This window comes from Mytilus galloprovincialis, chromosome 4 (assembly GCF_965363235.1).
Source record: "Mytilus galloprovincialis chromosome 4, xbMytGall1.hap1.1, whole genome shotgun sequence".
Lineage (NCBI taxonomy): Eukaryota > Metazoa > Mollusca > Bivalvia > Mytilida > Mytilidae > Mytilus > Mytilus galloprovincialis.
This window is the reverse complement of record NC_134841.1, coordinates 83,647,920-83,665,122: the sequence shown is the minus strand read 5'-3', so window position 1 is coordinate 83,665,122 and position 17,203 is coordinate 83,647,920. Positions and strand designations below refer to the sequence as shown.

The following is a 17,203-nucleotide window of genomic DNA, read 5'->3' as shown; positions in this document are numbered from 1 at the left end:
TGTTCATATAAACATAAATGAAGTGTTGATGTAATAAACAAATAAATGGAAAGTCGAAGTGTAGCATGCACATTTCTTTGTTTGTTTTAACGCATACATTTATTATCTTGCAAAAGCAGACATTTTTTACAATTTAAACTATACATTCATATAACAAAAAAAAAAACTCATCATAGAGACCAGGATAACATTGTGTATTAACACCAGACTCGCGTTTCGTCTACAAAAGACTCATCAGTAACGCTCGAATAATTCCAGAAATCAACAAATATAAAATTTAAACAGAAGTGACCGTCATATTAAATCCGATATGTCCAATGAAATTGGCATGAATCCTTTTTTGAAAAGAATATGCATTCTTCTTGAAATTAACTTTGAAACTAATTGATATGAAAAATTCCATTGTTTGAAATGATTAAGGATTTTTTTTTACTCCAAAACGAAAATGATCGGTGACATTTTATACCATTACCATTTTTCATCTTTTAAAGTTTATGCAGTTTTATTTCTGTTCTAGTTTCAAGTATTGTATGAAGCTTTGTAAACATATAATATTACTATTCTCATACAACTAAGCACTCGAATGATCCTCTTTAATTTGATTTACCCATACGACAAAACGCTTCAATTTTAATCAATTTCATTTACACTTCGTTTACCATTCAAGACTTTTCCATAATATTCTGCCAAAATGCTGTTAGTAATATCGGAGGTTAACTGAAACATATATGAAATAAATTGGTCAAAACTATCCTATTACTGTCAAAGTACCTATATTGCACTGAGTACTCAATTTGTACTTATTATGTTAAAAAAAACCCAGTGAAAATCATGTAGGCTTTCTTAGATACTAAATCATTGGCATTTTTGAACTGACCATTATGTTCGTGTTTCCAACATGGCTGAATATATAAACAAAATTGTTACATTATATGTCACTAGATAGAGTACTCAGTCAGAAAAAGGTTACATGCATGAAAACATCCCGAAGCAGCGTCCACAAAAAGATGTCACAGGAAGAATGAACTATTGCTAAGTTTTTCTAAAAATGTGGAGAATTAAAAAAAAGAGCAGTTGCCCGAATCTTACAGAGGAGGAGTTAAGCATAGGGCAATTAATTACAGAATCGTGGATCGCCTTGAAGTCGGTAGAAACTCTTTTTATCTATAGCATATTTGATTGATTGATTGATTGATGGATGGATCTTTGATTGCCTCCGAACCTGCATATTTCACTATATATTGTATTAACCTTCCGTCTAGAAGACTATCTGTTTATTATATACCAACTATAACTAATATCCTTGCAATTGCTTTTAAAGTAGTTAGTTAGATTTTTTGAATTTAGCTAATGTTAGTTCTTTAAGGTTTGCTTGGTAAAAGAGGGGCGGAAGATAACTAAGGACATTTAAACTTATAAATCGAAAATTAACTGACAACACAATGGCTTAAAAGAAAAAAGACAAACAGACAAACAAAAGTACACAAAACACAATATAGAAAAATCGAAGCAAAACTAACCCCACTAAAACCTGGTGGTGATCTCATGAGCTCTGGAAGGGTAAGCAGATCCTGCTCCACAATCGTCACCCGTCGTGTTGAATATGATAGTACAAACCAAGTAATAAATCTAATTCGGTAGATCCCAAAAGTAAAAAGGGAATGGGATTGTGGTTACGACATTATAGTTATGACATAAATGAACCCTCCAGTAGCGCAGGCATTTACCTTTACGTGGTTCTTTGAAATTAAATGCATATCGTGCAGTGATCACAAGATCCAGATCAATTTTTAAGATTGATGACGGGGGGCAATTGTTTTTAATATAAAACATTGCGTTCAAAAGTTAAATCACAAAAATACTGAGCTCCGATGCAAATTCAAAAAGGAAAGTCCTTAATCAACTGGCAAAACCAAAAGCTCAAACACATTAAACGAATGGATAGCAACTGTCATACTCCTAACTTGGTACACACAGTTTCTTATTCAGAAATGGTGGATTTAACCTGACCCTATAGCTACCCAAACCTCCCACATGCATGACAATCTAATTCAATTTTGGTTTGATGACGACTGCCCTGTAGGGTATTGCACCAGATTATCATATAATATAAACATTATTAAATTTAATTTTCATGTTTACAAATACATTTTATAGTGTATAGAAAGAATATTGCTTGTATGACAGTCGCATCTAATTCCATTATATATTGACAACCTTGTGTGAGCAAAACAAAGGCATAATAGGTCAACATGTCAAAAATAGAGGCAAAGCAGTCAAAATTGCTGTATAATCTTAATCACTGTAAAAACAAACAAATATGTAAAAAGAAGCACAAAAGGGACATAGACAAAGTACATAAGCAAAAATGAAAGAAAGGAAAACAAAAATTTACGATAGCACAATAACACAATTGTGTTTAGGTTTAAACAACTTCAAGTATAAATGATTTTGATTGATGTTCGTTACTGTTTGTAATTTCAACTTTTACAGCAAAATATTCGGATGGGTAAATATGTATTTCTCTGATTTTTTTCAACCGAACATTAAAGAAGTGTATGACATGTTTACAATCGTTGTGATTGATGCATACTCCCTATCTTGTTTTTAAAATATACGTTTGTTATATTAATTTGCATTTGTTTAAAACTATTATAAATAAACATATTTCAGTTTCCGTAATTTGACGTTCATTAACCTTCATATTTCAATCATAATGAGAAGGGCTAAAATCATGTCAGTATTATTAATATATAAGTTATTTAAATGTCTCAAATTCATGAATTTACAGCTGCACAAAAAATGGATATATATCATAAGGTTCCTAAAATGAAATGCATACTTTATAAATTTTTATGCGTTCGAAGTGCTTTCCAAAATTGACCTTCACTAAGATCGTTAAAATGCAAAACTCATGCAAAAGCCGATGATATATACGTATACCGACACTGTTGGCGGGCTTTAATAACAAAAATGACCTATAAACTGTTAAATATTACCAAACTGGACTGATTAACTCTGGTTTTTATAGCATATATATAGAGGTAAATTATATATTAACACTTCATTACAATCCAAGGCCGTTAGCGATACTAGAGGATTACTAAAGAAGAACAGAAATAAATCGGTCAAACTCGTTCTAGTATATTCTGTTGATAAGAATAATGATTAAATGCAGCTGCAAGAAGATGTGAGCGAATAAAAAAAAAATGTTTTCTAAATGCTAAACAAATCACCCTCTCCGTCTTTTTTTGAAAAAAATAGCAGTTAAATACATAACAAATGAGTTTGGACAGATAATTTCACCGAAAAGGCTAAGCTGATACTGTTCCACATGTGTCACCGTTGTAATGCTCCTATGAGTAAGAACCCGGTGATAATCTAATTCAATATGTCTTATTCGAGAGAAAAGTGCGGGATTGCAGATTTGACAATTGGAACATAGTCGTCGTCATATGTGAAATAGATATTCCAAATCGTAATGGTGTCCGTAAAATTTTAGAAGGAATTGAATATCACCACTTGGATCACTTGGTTTATAAGCCTCTAGAAGTAAACTATGATAGGAAATATAAGCCCTGGGATATCGTATCAACTAGAAGGTATATACTAGAAATAATGTTTGATATTATCCAGATTACCTTTATTTTGCAAGGTTTTGTTTCTTTATTACTGACACTTGCATTTATCAGCAGCATTGTTAAAAAACAAAGCAGGAAAATTTGCACTATCTTATGATATGAAACATTATTATAAATTGGGTTTAGGTCTAAACAGCTTAAAGTGTAAATGTTTTCCTTTGATGTTACAGACTGTTTGCAATAACAGTTTTAACAGCAAAAAATTCGGATGTGTAAAGATGTGTAAACCAAACTTCTGAAAGCATATTATGTATTTTAATTGATATTTAAATTAAGAAACCGACATACAAACTGAAAAAAAAATGTATTTAAGCTAAACTTTTTACGAAAGGTGTTTATGTTAGTTTCTTGCTAATAAAAACATAAACGAATTGTTAATGAAATAAATTGAAATATGTTCCCAAGTCGAAGTCTTTAATAAACATTCTTTTTCCTGGCACATTTTTTACCATTTGAATCGTCAAATCATAATAGGCATTTGTTTAAAACTGCGTATCATCATGGCTAGATGTGTCTCATGAAATAGGGCTAATAACCAGGTTAACTGCATACAGACATACAAATACAAACTAAAAGAATATAATAAACCAGCACGCACAAGAAAAGTTATCAAAAGAATAAACATACTAAATATGAGATCACACTCCTCGTAAAGACAGGGAAACTTCTCTAGTACGAGTGACAACTCTGTCAATGTGACGAATACGGTATGTTAATTGAAACGATATTCCTACATTTTTGTACAAATACGTGGGCCAATACAAGAGTTAAGATGTGACAGGTTAAAAAAAGAGTAACAAGGATTAGTTCATAATGACAACCAAACATCTTGGCCATTGATAATTTGAGTTGTTCTATCAAGGGGCATTAATTCTAATATTTGATTTATAGCACACTAAAACGTATATCCAAAATACAATAAGTCTGAAATAAACAGTTTACAATGTATATACTCGATGATATATATCAGCATTTCGTGATTAATTTAGTCTTGACGCTATCTTATTGACTATTGGAATGACATCCGAAGACTGCCGACGGTCAGACAACCCAACATAAACATAAGCATAAATATCAATAAATAGAGACATCATGCACAATTGGACTCTTTTTTATCTTTGTTTGATTTCAAGTTAAAGATTTAAAATGTGAACATTCTTTTCCTTTTACAGCCAATATTGCATTGAGAGTGTAGGTAAAGGTAATATATTTTGGTTAAATTGATGGTCACATGCATTCAGTTTCAATTCAATTATTAATTAATCCGCAATGTTTCTTTGCTGCTTTTGACAAAATTGAACCAAACTGGCTACTAAAAGCGAATTATTATTTCATTATTACACTTTTATTAATGATTGAACAAAAACAAATCCAATTCTAATTCTTTCATATCCCGTAGCTAATGCTCCTTTTATACGTTCTTGAATGACTTTATTTGTTTATCGTTTAGTACAAATGTAGCAAATGTCTCATTCGAAATTCATGTCGAAAACAAATATAGTGATAAATACAAAAGTTACGTTTTACAGAGTGAGAGTGACACTCGCCTTACATGAGGTCGGCTTCCAAGTGAGTATCAGAAGTATATCCACTGGCACACCGACTATATATTGGGACAGCAAACACAAAACCATACGAAATAAAGTAGATTGTTCAAACCAGAAAAACAATTCTGAGCAAAAAGTAACAAAAAGAAAGGATGGCAAAACACATTTCTATTTATGTTCCATAGCTAATGTTCCACTAGTAATATATTCATTTTAGAGAAAACAGCTAGTTCATAATGCTGTTTTCAATCGGTTGTGGGTAGTCTTTTTATATTTGTTAAATTGCAGATACATTGACCATGCATATGTTACACCGTTAGGAGTTATAATCGAAGAACTGCATTGCAGTCTAGCCATATGACATTACGTTTGATTGTATGTGGGAAGATTTTGCATTGTGATATGTAAATGAATCTTTATTGTACTATTTCCTGGGATTCTTTTGTAGGAGCTTCTGGATTTTATCTTAGAAATATTTGACTTTGTTATCTCATTGGCACTGTTATTACATAATGATACCTACAACTATTTGATACTGTAACATTTTTATCATTAATTTTATTTTCGACTCATATACACAGAGATATAGGGGTATACATACATTGCAAAAATAAATAGTATGTGCAAAGCAAAAGACACAGAGCAAAGGAACAGTTCTTTTATTGCTGTTCTTCCTTTCAAAGTCACATGTACATTTGCACATGTAAATATAAATATGTATTTAAATGACATTTTACTGTGATGTGAATATAAGATGTGGTATGACTGTCAATAAGACAACTCTCCATCCAAGTCACAACTTGTAAAAGTTAATCATTATAGGTCAAAGTACGTTGTGTATATTTTTAATATAAATAATGTAAAATGCATATTTTTTCGAGTTGAATTTTAAAAAGTAGTATATTTAGAAAATATTAAACTATAATAAGTATATTACATGTACCAGAAGTTCATCATTATTAGTACAAGTAATGGACTTCATATATCACTGATTGCAGACCGATTATTTTTAATGTTTAGTAGCTATCTCCTTGGCGTGCATGTATAGCCCACCCTCATTTAATTTATATTGCATGTATGAAATCAATTATGTATGATATAACATTTCCGACGTTTTCGGTGGGAAAAGGCAGAATAAACGCAAATAAATTTGTTTGTTAATTGTTGCACCTTCATAATATATACAAGTTTGATGCTGATACTATCGTTTTTGCGCATCCTACTTCAAATTTAATACTGCTTAAACTTTAAAATATACATAAATCGTAGAACTCTTGATGCAAAAAAATCACGTCTCTCACTGAGTGATGTCATTACTAAAAGTAAACCATCATTACGTTATCTGATTCTGACAACAATGAAAAAATTAAATTGAAAAACGTGGAACATAATTGCAACAAAAAGGGTGCATATTTACGACTTGCAGAACAATTGTAAGCACCTGTTTGTTTTAAGACGTATAACAAATTATTCTTAGAAAAAAATACCTTTAAAGAGAATACAAAAACTGTACTTTCGTAATGAATATATGACCAATTAAAGATTGCAAAAAATAGCTGGATTGTTTTCACGTAGTTATCAATCAAATTATTTAATTTTAGAATATTAGTTTAAAAGCATCATACAGAAAACAATTTGTACCAGAAGTATTATCAATTCTTAAAGTTGATTCCAACTTTATTAATATGAAAGTCTAATTAGCAAAATGCCTGATGTACTGATAAAACTATTCCAATTGATTGAACAGATGCGAAAATACTTTGACCCAACGAAAGGAAAACACAATACTAGTTATGTTTGTATTATCAGTACATCTGAAGAGTTTAATTAAGGGGTTTTGTACACAAAGAATTCCTGAATCAAATACTGAGAACACTTCGTGATGATCAGATCAATACAGTATATCAAAATCTTGTGAAAGGAAAACTTAGGAGTGTCGCAGCAAGAAAAAAATAACTTTAAGGTAAGATTGTTTTTTTCATAATAGATAAAATATTTTCAACTTTGAAAGTTCGACCGGATTTTAATCAGTTCTTAAATAATGCTTATAAAACAAGTTAGAAAATAATGGAATCATATTAAACATTTGTACCGGTGGTCTACACTTCAGCTGTGTCGGATAGAAATCGACCTTATACAAACGAATGCCAACAAATCTGATGATCTATAACGGGTTGAAAAAAAAGACTGAAACTCATTTCTTTCGTATTTGAATCTTCCAAAATCAGTCTTAGCCCTATATATGTAAATGTATACGTGAACTTGCATCAGGTCTTTTTTTCTGACGCATCTCGTTCCATATGACAAATGTTCCGTTTGACCGTTTGTGTTTGTATTCATTGGTAGATCTGGTTTCTTGAGGAATCAAGTTTGTATAGAATTTTGCATTCAGTATTTTTTTTCTTGGGTTATGTGTTGAATAACCTTGATAAAACTTGGTAGTAAATTTCTACATATATCTGTATTTAGTCAATTTCGACATGTATGTATATGTGTTTTGATTTATTTCGACATGTTTTTATTACATTTTACTTTTCGGGACTTAAAACATTAGAATATTGTTTGTTTGGTATTCATTTGGCTCGGCTTTTTATCATTAAACATTTTAGATACATTAGTATTTACTCAGAAAACATAAATCTTGACAGGTTGTCTCTTTATATATTCTTCAATGTTTCAATTGACTTGTCGTTTAGTCCCATTTTGTGTTAAACCTTTAGAATTCATATCAACATTGATAATGTGAGTTGTTTTTTTATGAAATTGTGAAATTAGATTTTGGTTAAACTATGAGATCTTAGTAGTTGATTCTATTGTAGATAGATTTTGGTATATGATAGGTTTAAATTTTACTTCATTTGAAATTGCGTTGTTGTTGCGTCGCTGATGATCACTGCTATGTTCCAATTGTCGTAAACACAATCGCATTATCTTTTCCCCGATTGTGCTATTACGGAATGATAATTATCACCGGATGCCTACTTTCATGAGCAATACGACGGATGCATCGTGTGTAACAGGAACTTTTTATCCTTCTGGTGCTCTTGGTAACACCCTAAATTACTTGTGGGGATCGTGTGGAAAATTTCTTTAGTATTCTATGTACTGTTTTATAGATTTGTTTGGTTTTTTTTCTCCTTTTTTGTAATCATGACGTTATCCTTTTTTTTTATTTTTTTAAGACTCTTTTTTTTAAATGACTTCTTAGTATCTTCTTCCTCTTTTGAGCACCTCCCAGCATTAACTCCAATATACCATTTGACCTCGGAATGGTGAATATATTTTGAAATTGAATTGTATGCATGGTTAACTGTTCTATACTTGTCCCGTTTGTGTCAAAATTTTCCATGTCATATGACACAAGCGCATTATCTTTTCCCCGATTGCGCCATTACGGAATGAAAAAAATCCAAGAAAAATAACTAATAGAACAAAAAAAGGCAGACTATTTTATTGTGATGCAAAAGAGTATTCTTATCTATATTGTAATATCTGTTACATATATACGATTCTAGATTTTGAAGAAAGAAACACATATTATGAATTTCATTTTTATACCACAACTACAATTTAGCTTTTTTAATTTTTTTATCTTTTCTATATAATGATCATCATTTATTCAGTAATATAATACAATGTTTATAGTTCTAACTGTAGCTTGAAACATTAAGCTTCTCTACAATCTACTGGTCCGTTTTCTCTTTAGTTCGTAACGACATTCGTATAATATAGATTAATTAAAACAGCTATATGATCGTTCCTTTCAATAAAACTATCATCATGCATGACACTAATAATTCGTATTATAATAGCAGTCTCTGATAGCCGTCAGAATATTTAGTGCACATATATTATTTTTATTCAATTGGCAAATCCAATTATCTTGCAGACTAATAATTGCAACAGTCTGACAATTCTTTTCAATATACATTTAACAATCCTTACTTACATATTACCTTATCACCTAATATTACGTATTAATGAACTTCCATAAGTAACACGGTGGGTGTCAATAGAAGGATATACAGCTGACCCTCCCAGATCACCGAGTTCATCCCCGATTTTTAGTAGGGTTTCTGGTGGTTAGTTTTTTTGTGTAGTGTTTGTTGACGGCTGTCTATCTCTGCGACTTTTTTCTCTTTTGACCATGGTGACTATGGCCTGTCATTCTTCAACTATTATTTTCAATTGTTTTTTGATTATTTGTTTGTTTCAGTATTTAAAATGTAACTGGTACTACAAAGTTTAACAGTAAATCACCTTATGGCGTTTATGTGCGTTTTTTAATATTTTTTAAATATACAAAAAAATATGAAGATACAACGACAGCAATCATAATCACAGGACGAAAAAAGTACTGTGATCACAATTTATATATAGGAGCCTCGGGTTAGAAGGGGGCTAGGTCCCCACAAGTATCTTAAAACTCACCTAATTCTGGATGTGTCTGTCCCAAGTCAGATGCTTGTAATTCAGTAGTTGTCCTTGTTTCTGTTTGTAATATTTGTTTTTCGTTTATTGCTTTTAGCATACATCAGGCCGTTGGTTTTCTCGTTTACATTGTTTCACATTTTGTAATAGCAGGGTCTGTTATAGATTTCTATGCGGTACTGGTATTGCTCAATGTTGACGGCCTTTTATTTCCTACAGTTGTTAACTTCTACGTCATTTTGTCTCTGGTTGAAAGTTGCCTTATTGGCAGTCATTCAACATCTTATTATTTTTATGTTCTTTCCCATGACAGTGTTTTCTGTGACCAGTTAATAAAAGCGTGGAATTCGGTTATAGTCATAATAAAGCAAATTGGGCGAGATTATGATTACGACAAGTGTTACATATCAACCATTAAATCCCGTAGTTCGGTATCAAGGAAATCCGGATAGGAAACACAAGCTTGAGAATATCAATAAAGTAAGCCGAAGAATTAGCAAGCTTTAAATAGATTTAAATTATTCTGACTTTTAATAAAGTTAAAGCTAATGGCATAATCATTATCTGGCGAACTTTTCAGCAGATAACAAATTACTTTAATGAGATATCATGCTGATAACGTTTTGTTGTATTTGTCAAACAGCCTTGTTAAATCTTAGAATTGATGCAGGTAACCTATAGATTTAATGTGATGATCAAAAGCTAGACTTCCTAACAGGAGATACAAACAAATAAACTTCAAACTCTTTTCTTGCAAATCCATTGGTGTTAAAAATATAACCTAGGTCACCTATGTCATTAATTTAATTATGGTTAGGTTATTCAAATACTTGAACATGCACGCTACCGGTTTCAGTTCAAACAAAAGATGTCTTTCGACGAACCTTTTATCAAAACGTTTGAAAGCCAAGTAAAAAACCCAAGTTTTTCCTGCAAAATCAAACAAGACCTGAACAGAAATGCCAAAAACGTCTTCTTTTTATTTGACAGATGGAGATACGTCCTCCCAACTGAAAATATACCAACATTCCATGGGATTGATGGGATTTGTGTTGTTCAGTTTATTTTAGTTTAACTTATGAGTTTTTATTCTCCCTTTTTGGTATCTTCCATGATTCTAAGCTTTTCGCCACACATTTTGAAACTCTATTTTTCTACTGTATTCTCTTTTTTTGTTTTCGTTTCTATTTCTTTTAATGACTGCAACAGTTTCCATTTGTGTTTTATCGTGGCTTTATGAAAGATGTGGTGAACGCTCTCAAGACTTAATACAACAATACGTCTAATGATATGACGAGGATTGTCACTCAAATGAATTCGTTTTATAGTAATTTCTTGTAAAGACTGTATTGGCACCATCCTCTTGAGACGTTGGTTATATTCTGCTGACGAAAGCTAGAGTCCTAAAAACTAGATGGTACAATTATATAAATTAACAACTGACGGAACATAAACAACATACAAACTACTTTGACAGAATCAGTTCTAGGAACCATTTTGTCAAAGGATTCGATTAGGTCACGCTGTTATGTATTAAAAGCATTTTTGAAAGAATTGGATTAATTCAATAAGTTAACCGCGATTCGGAACAAATTTAATTTCCTGGAACGCAATTTAAGAATCTACACAAATGAGCTTTCTAACAGCAGGTTCGACATTATTAAAGAAATGTAACAAGAAGTGAAATTGACATTGAAAATAGAATCATTCTGTGATTACTTTTAGAGATGTTGCGTATGTAATTTTCTTTGTACTTAAAAGACGTAATAAAAAGAAAGATTAACCAGCAAACAATGATTAAATCTGATGTGACATATTTTAAAATCTTCAACTTCAAGACTCCAAGACAGAAACCATTTTAAAAATTGATAAAGATCATAGAAAATCTATTATGTGATAGTATTTAAAATAAAAGTAAGTATAGACCAACCTGTGTAGACTCTCCTGCTATGAAGTATCAAACCGCGCAATCATCAATCTAATAATGCAACATTTTCTTGGAGTGAATTTTAATATCTAAAATATAGTTACATGTATAACCCCTACAGGATATAATTATAAGGTCTATACTGTTTGCATGTAATTCCTACAGTATATTGTCTTTCGAAATTCGTTTTATGCATGACTAATTATTCAAATGTTTTTATTCTGTGAGTTTTATTAACACTAGAATATACTTTCGACATATGCTAATGCAGATTTTCTCTTTAACAGTTACTGAGTTTTTTTTCTTTACCCAAAATCAAAAGGATTTACTGTTAAAATATTAAACTCAAATCCTAAGGCATTTCAAATCCTAAACAGGGGAAGTTCCGTATATGTAAACTATTACTTCTCAGTCACAGTTAGCCGTTTAAGATTTTTCAATGCGTAGCATAAGGAATAATTACACCTTACTGCAAGCCGTATCATCGATTTCAGAGGAGTTCATTGATCATATTATATATCAAAGATTAACTGATGTATCATGTCTGCTTTGTAATCTATTAGTATGTTTTTGTATCAGAGTTTTCGGTTCGTGTTAACATTTTGGTTTGTGAATCCTCAGTGTCAATGTGCATGCGGCTATTGCAGCCAGAGTCTTATCTCAGAATGTAATTAACAAAACACCATATGGTATGATCTGGTGTGTAGATATATCTTAACAAAGACAGACTACGCACCACAAGGTGAAGTTCACAAACCAGAAGCCTAGGCTATACATTTGTTTCTGAACTTTATATATTTAGCTTATACTGCGTTTGTATTCAGTTATAGAAATACTAGATCGGAACAACAATCAAATTATAAGGCTTCTTTAGCTGTTATATTTATAGTCGCCTTTAAATCGTCACAGACATCAATAACATGCAATTCACGCTTCATTAAATTTAATAAAAGTGGTTCACCCTTCAAGTTTATGTATCTAATAATCTATGATATTCAGTTGAATAACCTATTGTAAGGTTACAATGTACAAAATATTACCTGTAATAGTAATTCTTCACCAATCGTGGTAAATGTACTTTATCACCTTTTACTAATTAAACATGAAATATAGGTCAATACCATGAGACGGTAATGAGCATTGTATACGATCGATTGAAACAAAATAAGAACTTATCTTTGCAGTAATTATTTATATGGAGTCTATAATGATTCTTTCGTGTTCTGGATTTCAATAGCACAGTTTATCAGGATTGTAAGAGATCTTGACCACTTGACACTGATGAGAGTCTGATTGCTTCCGTAAGGTAGTCATTTATATAAAATGCATTAGGAGAGCTATCCTTATTTCTTCAATCATCTAGACCGCAAGACCATATTTTCACTTTATATATGGAAATAAACATATCATAGATACCAGGACTAAATTTAGTATATACGCCAGACGCGCGTTTCGTCTACAAAAGACTCATCAGTGACGCTCAAATCCAAAAAAGTTAAAAAGGCCAAATAAAGTACGAAGTTGAAGAGCATTGAGAACCAAAATTCCTAAAATTTTGCCAAATACAGCTCAGGTAATCTATGCCTGAGGTAGAAAAGCTTTAGTATTTCAAAAAATTCAAAAATTTGTAAATTTATAAATATCAAACTAGTAATATCATTTGGTTATGTTTGTCATTGTTTTGTGGTCTACTTGATATTCCTCGCATTCAGCATGATAAACTAGCTTATATCACTAATTACAAGACCAAGAAAGGATTATGTTAATGCAAAAGCAAAAATAGAAATGACATGTATAATAATGTTGCGAGAATATTTCAAAATTCCGTAACCACATATATCTATTGTATTTCATATGTATATGGAACATATTTGGTGTATTTTAATAGCATAACAGTGAGGGATGATCTTAATTCCGTTTGAGTTTCGAACAGCGGTTGACAACTGTTGCCTATATTTATTTGTAAGTCCTCCAGATGCCAGAAGCCGAGGTGGTAAATTAACTCATCATATATACCAGGAATAAATTTTTATTTACGCCAGACGCACGTTTCGTCTACAAAAGACTCACCAGTGACGCTCGCATCCAAAATAATCAAAAGGCAAAATAAAGTACGAAGTTGAAGATCATTGAGTACCAAAATGCCTAAAAGTTTTGCCAAATACAGCTAAAGTAGTCTATTCCTGAGGTAGAAAAGCCTTAGTAGTTTAGAAATTCTAAAGTATTGTAAACATATCATTTATAAATATATAATGATAATTCAAGTCAGAACAAAAGTGCTGACTACTGGGCTGGTGATAACCTCGGGGAATTGAAACTCCGCCAGCAAAGGCATCGACCCAGTGGTTGTAAATAAACTAATCATAGATACCAGAAACTTGTTTTCAAGTTATACGTTGTGACTATGGAATATGTATATTTGTTTTCTATATTGCATTTCGTACCGTTACAGTGAATCATTATACCATATCCTAGAAATGGAGGACAGAAACTATCTAGTATTTGATTTAAATGATTATTTGAATATTTCATACAATTCGTTAAGTATATAGACCTGATGAAGAAACTGTTAATGTTCAATTTGTAAACATTAGTTGAACGTTAATCATGAGAGAAGTATCATTATACTTGAAACCTAATTAAAATCTCTAAAATATCTAAAAATCAAAGTAGCTGCATTAATTTTCTCTTTAAGTCTTTGATATTTAATTCTTCAATCTCATCAAGTTCCCTTTTTTCAGTTGTACAAAAAATCATTTTCTGTATAGAAAAAACTTATAGCCATGTTGATTTACAAGTATCAATTAAAAGAAAAATTTCCAATAATTTTAACAGTAAATCGATAAACTGATTACTCTTTGTTGTGAAAAAATGAAAAAAGACAGCAAGAGACGACTATCGAAGAACGACAGACATCACCATGGCATTGAAATAGTAAATAATAATCTTCAGATTGCTAATGCATTCTGTAATGGTAAACATTTCATGCTCCACTGTTGGTTCATATCGTTGTTTTGCTCATTGCAAGTTACAAAACGGTAAAATCGTGCGTCAGGTGAGGTAATACTTGAGGAAGAGGAAAAGGGATTGTGTTGATTGGAATTTAAATTCGATAATCGTGATTATCATACATTTTCTATGTGGTTTCATTTTGTTATAGGCGTCCAAATTAGTTAAGCATGTAGATGCGTAATGCAACTGTTGCTGCCAAAAACAACACAAAATAAGAAGTTAGATTAAAATCTACATCATCCTGGTTGTTGTATGAAATAATAAATATTTTGCTTCAACAAGTATGTCATTTAAAAAGCAGGCAATTCAATTTGCAAACCACTGAATTTAATTGTAAATACAGATTCGTTTACTTAGTATGGCTGTAATGGTATTTATGGAAAATCGAATTCTATATTAAACATTTTAATGCATCTGACACAAATCCATCTCCCCACAGATTTTCTTTTCGATTAGAAAGAAGACTGTCTCAATATCTGTAGGCAATGCAAGTTTGTTCTCTCAATTTCAAGTTTCTTAACAGCAAGCTTGAATGTACAATGTGAACGTTCAGCATGACAAAACGCTTTAAGAAAGTACTTGAAATTCTGATTATATAATTTGTAAAGTAATTTAATGTAACTTGTCTTTAAACAATAAGCACTCTGAGCTTATTTCCACACATCTATTTCACCCTTAACTTGAAAATTATAATTTTGAAAACTTGATGAAAATCTAAATATTTTACAATCAAAAAAGTGTAGTCAATAATATTAGATATTAATGAAAGATTCTAGTATTCGTGACACTTGAAAACAGAAGTTATCATTTTGTAACAAGGTCAACCTATTTGCATTCTCTGTTGACTCTAGTACACAATGTACATTTTGTTTTCTTGATGTCTAATGAGCATGATTTTATATTCCAGGTCTCACATAAACACGTGCTATTGCGCATGACAAGCCGGTTTTTTTTTATTATTAATAATCAAATCGATCTTGTTTTACGTGCATCAAATCATCGTACTAAAGGGGGTTGCATTTATGAATATCACACCTACTGTAATGTCTATGTTTTGTATAGAAGCAGAATGTCATGGGAACTGAGACGTACTTAAAATTAACTAAATGAATTCTGTGACTATTGAATTGTGTGTGGTAAATGCAGCTGTTTGTTGTAGTGTCATCCACATACAATTAATCATAAAATTAAAAGAGATAAAACAAGATTTAACTATTGTTACATTAAAAACGATTCTAAATAAGAAAGAATATGCGGGACGTGTATAATGAAACTGTAACTGATCTTAAATGTTAACTTAAATGTCAATGTTTATAACTATAACTTAAAAGAAGGAGTATGACCAAGATCTACCTAACGATATGTTGGTAATGTTTTAGAGCTCACAATAAGGCATAGTATCACATGATCAAACCTGCTGAATATGAATAAACAATGAAAAAGAATGATCGTATTCAATAAAAAAAAATCCATAAAAAAAACCTGCAGTTGTTTGGTATCTGTTAGAAATCATTAATGATAATTTCATCGTACATTGAAGGTAAAAACTAACACTGGTTCAAACAAATTCAGTAAATATTGACCCTTTCTGATTAAAACTGATGAAAATAAAACATTGAAGACATCGCTATTTTCTCGGAAAGATGCATATAGTGTCGGATCAGAGGTCGCTAAACAATTTATTTTTCATTCCTAATTTTTAATGTTCTTTTTTTATTAAAAAATCAAGGATTGTTTTGTTTTTAGCGTTTATTAATTGTGATGTAATTTCGGAATCGATTTTATATGATTAATATGACCTTTCTTTCAGCCTTTTGTCGGAAGAATATATCATTTGGTATAGTTCCATTAAAAGATCATTAATCACCAACAAGGAGGGACCCTATCAATTCACCTTAGTTCATGTTTTAAACAGTATTTTACTTTATAAAAGCGGAAAATTTGTTTTAGTGTCTGATTCAGAACGTCTATCATTTGTCAATAATCAATTCGAGTCTTTTTTTTTAAACTTAGATATCAAGATGCACTCTATTTGAATTTTCACAAGAACTGACATGAACATCATACATAAAAGTACCATATTTTAAAATAAATATTTATATATTTTCAAACAAAGTATTTCGATGTTAAGTAAGTATAATACATAACAGGGATATATGTAACAGGAATAACAGGAATAACAGGAATAACAAGGAATAACAGGAATAACAGGAATAACAAAAAATATTGGACAACACCAAAAACAACACCAACACCCATTTTTGGTATAACTTTTTGGAATTTTCGATCCTCAATGCTCTTCAACTTTGTGATTATTTGGCTTTTTAAATATTTTGATATGAGCGTCACTGAAGAGTCTTATGTAGACGAAACGCGCGTCTGGCGTACTAAATTATAATCCTGGTACTTTTGATAACTATTTGACATCAGATATACACGGAAATACTCATATCACGAACTTCAAATGGAATAAGATTTATATATATACAGGTAGGTAAAGAGTTTAACAATCTCTACTTAAGCGGTTAAGTTTTCATTATAACTTCATCAACACGAACTTTAATACCTTCAGAATATTTTGTATTGGTACATTTGGTTGATTGAATGAAAAGTCAGCAAGGTCATGGTATGAAAAATAAAACGAT

At 31.0% G+C, this 17,203-nt stretch overlaps 1 protein-coding gene across 1 annotated transcript in view; it reads left to right on the top strand.

Moving 5' to 3' along the window:
• Positions 1 to 7,081: 7,081 nt before the first annotated feature.
• LOC143073185 (dopamine receptor 2-like) overlaps positions 7,082 to 17,203 on the top strand; it is a 99,765-nt gene continuing 89,643 nt past the window's right edge. Inside the window, exon 1 of the mRNA XM_076248540.1 lies at positions 7,082 to 7,151. The gene's annotated coding sequence lies outside the window, so the exon portion shown is untranslated. The remainder of the gene's footprint in view (positions 7,152 to 17,203) is intronic.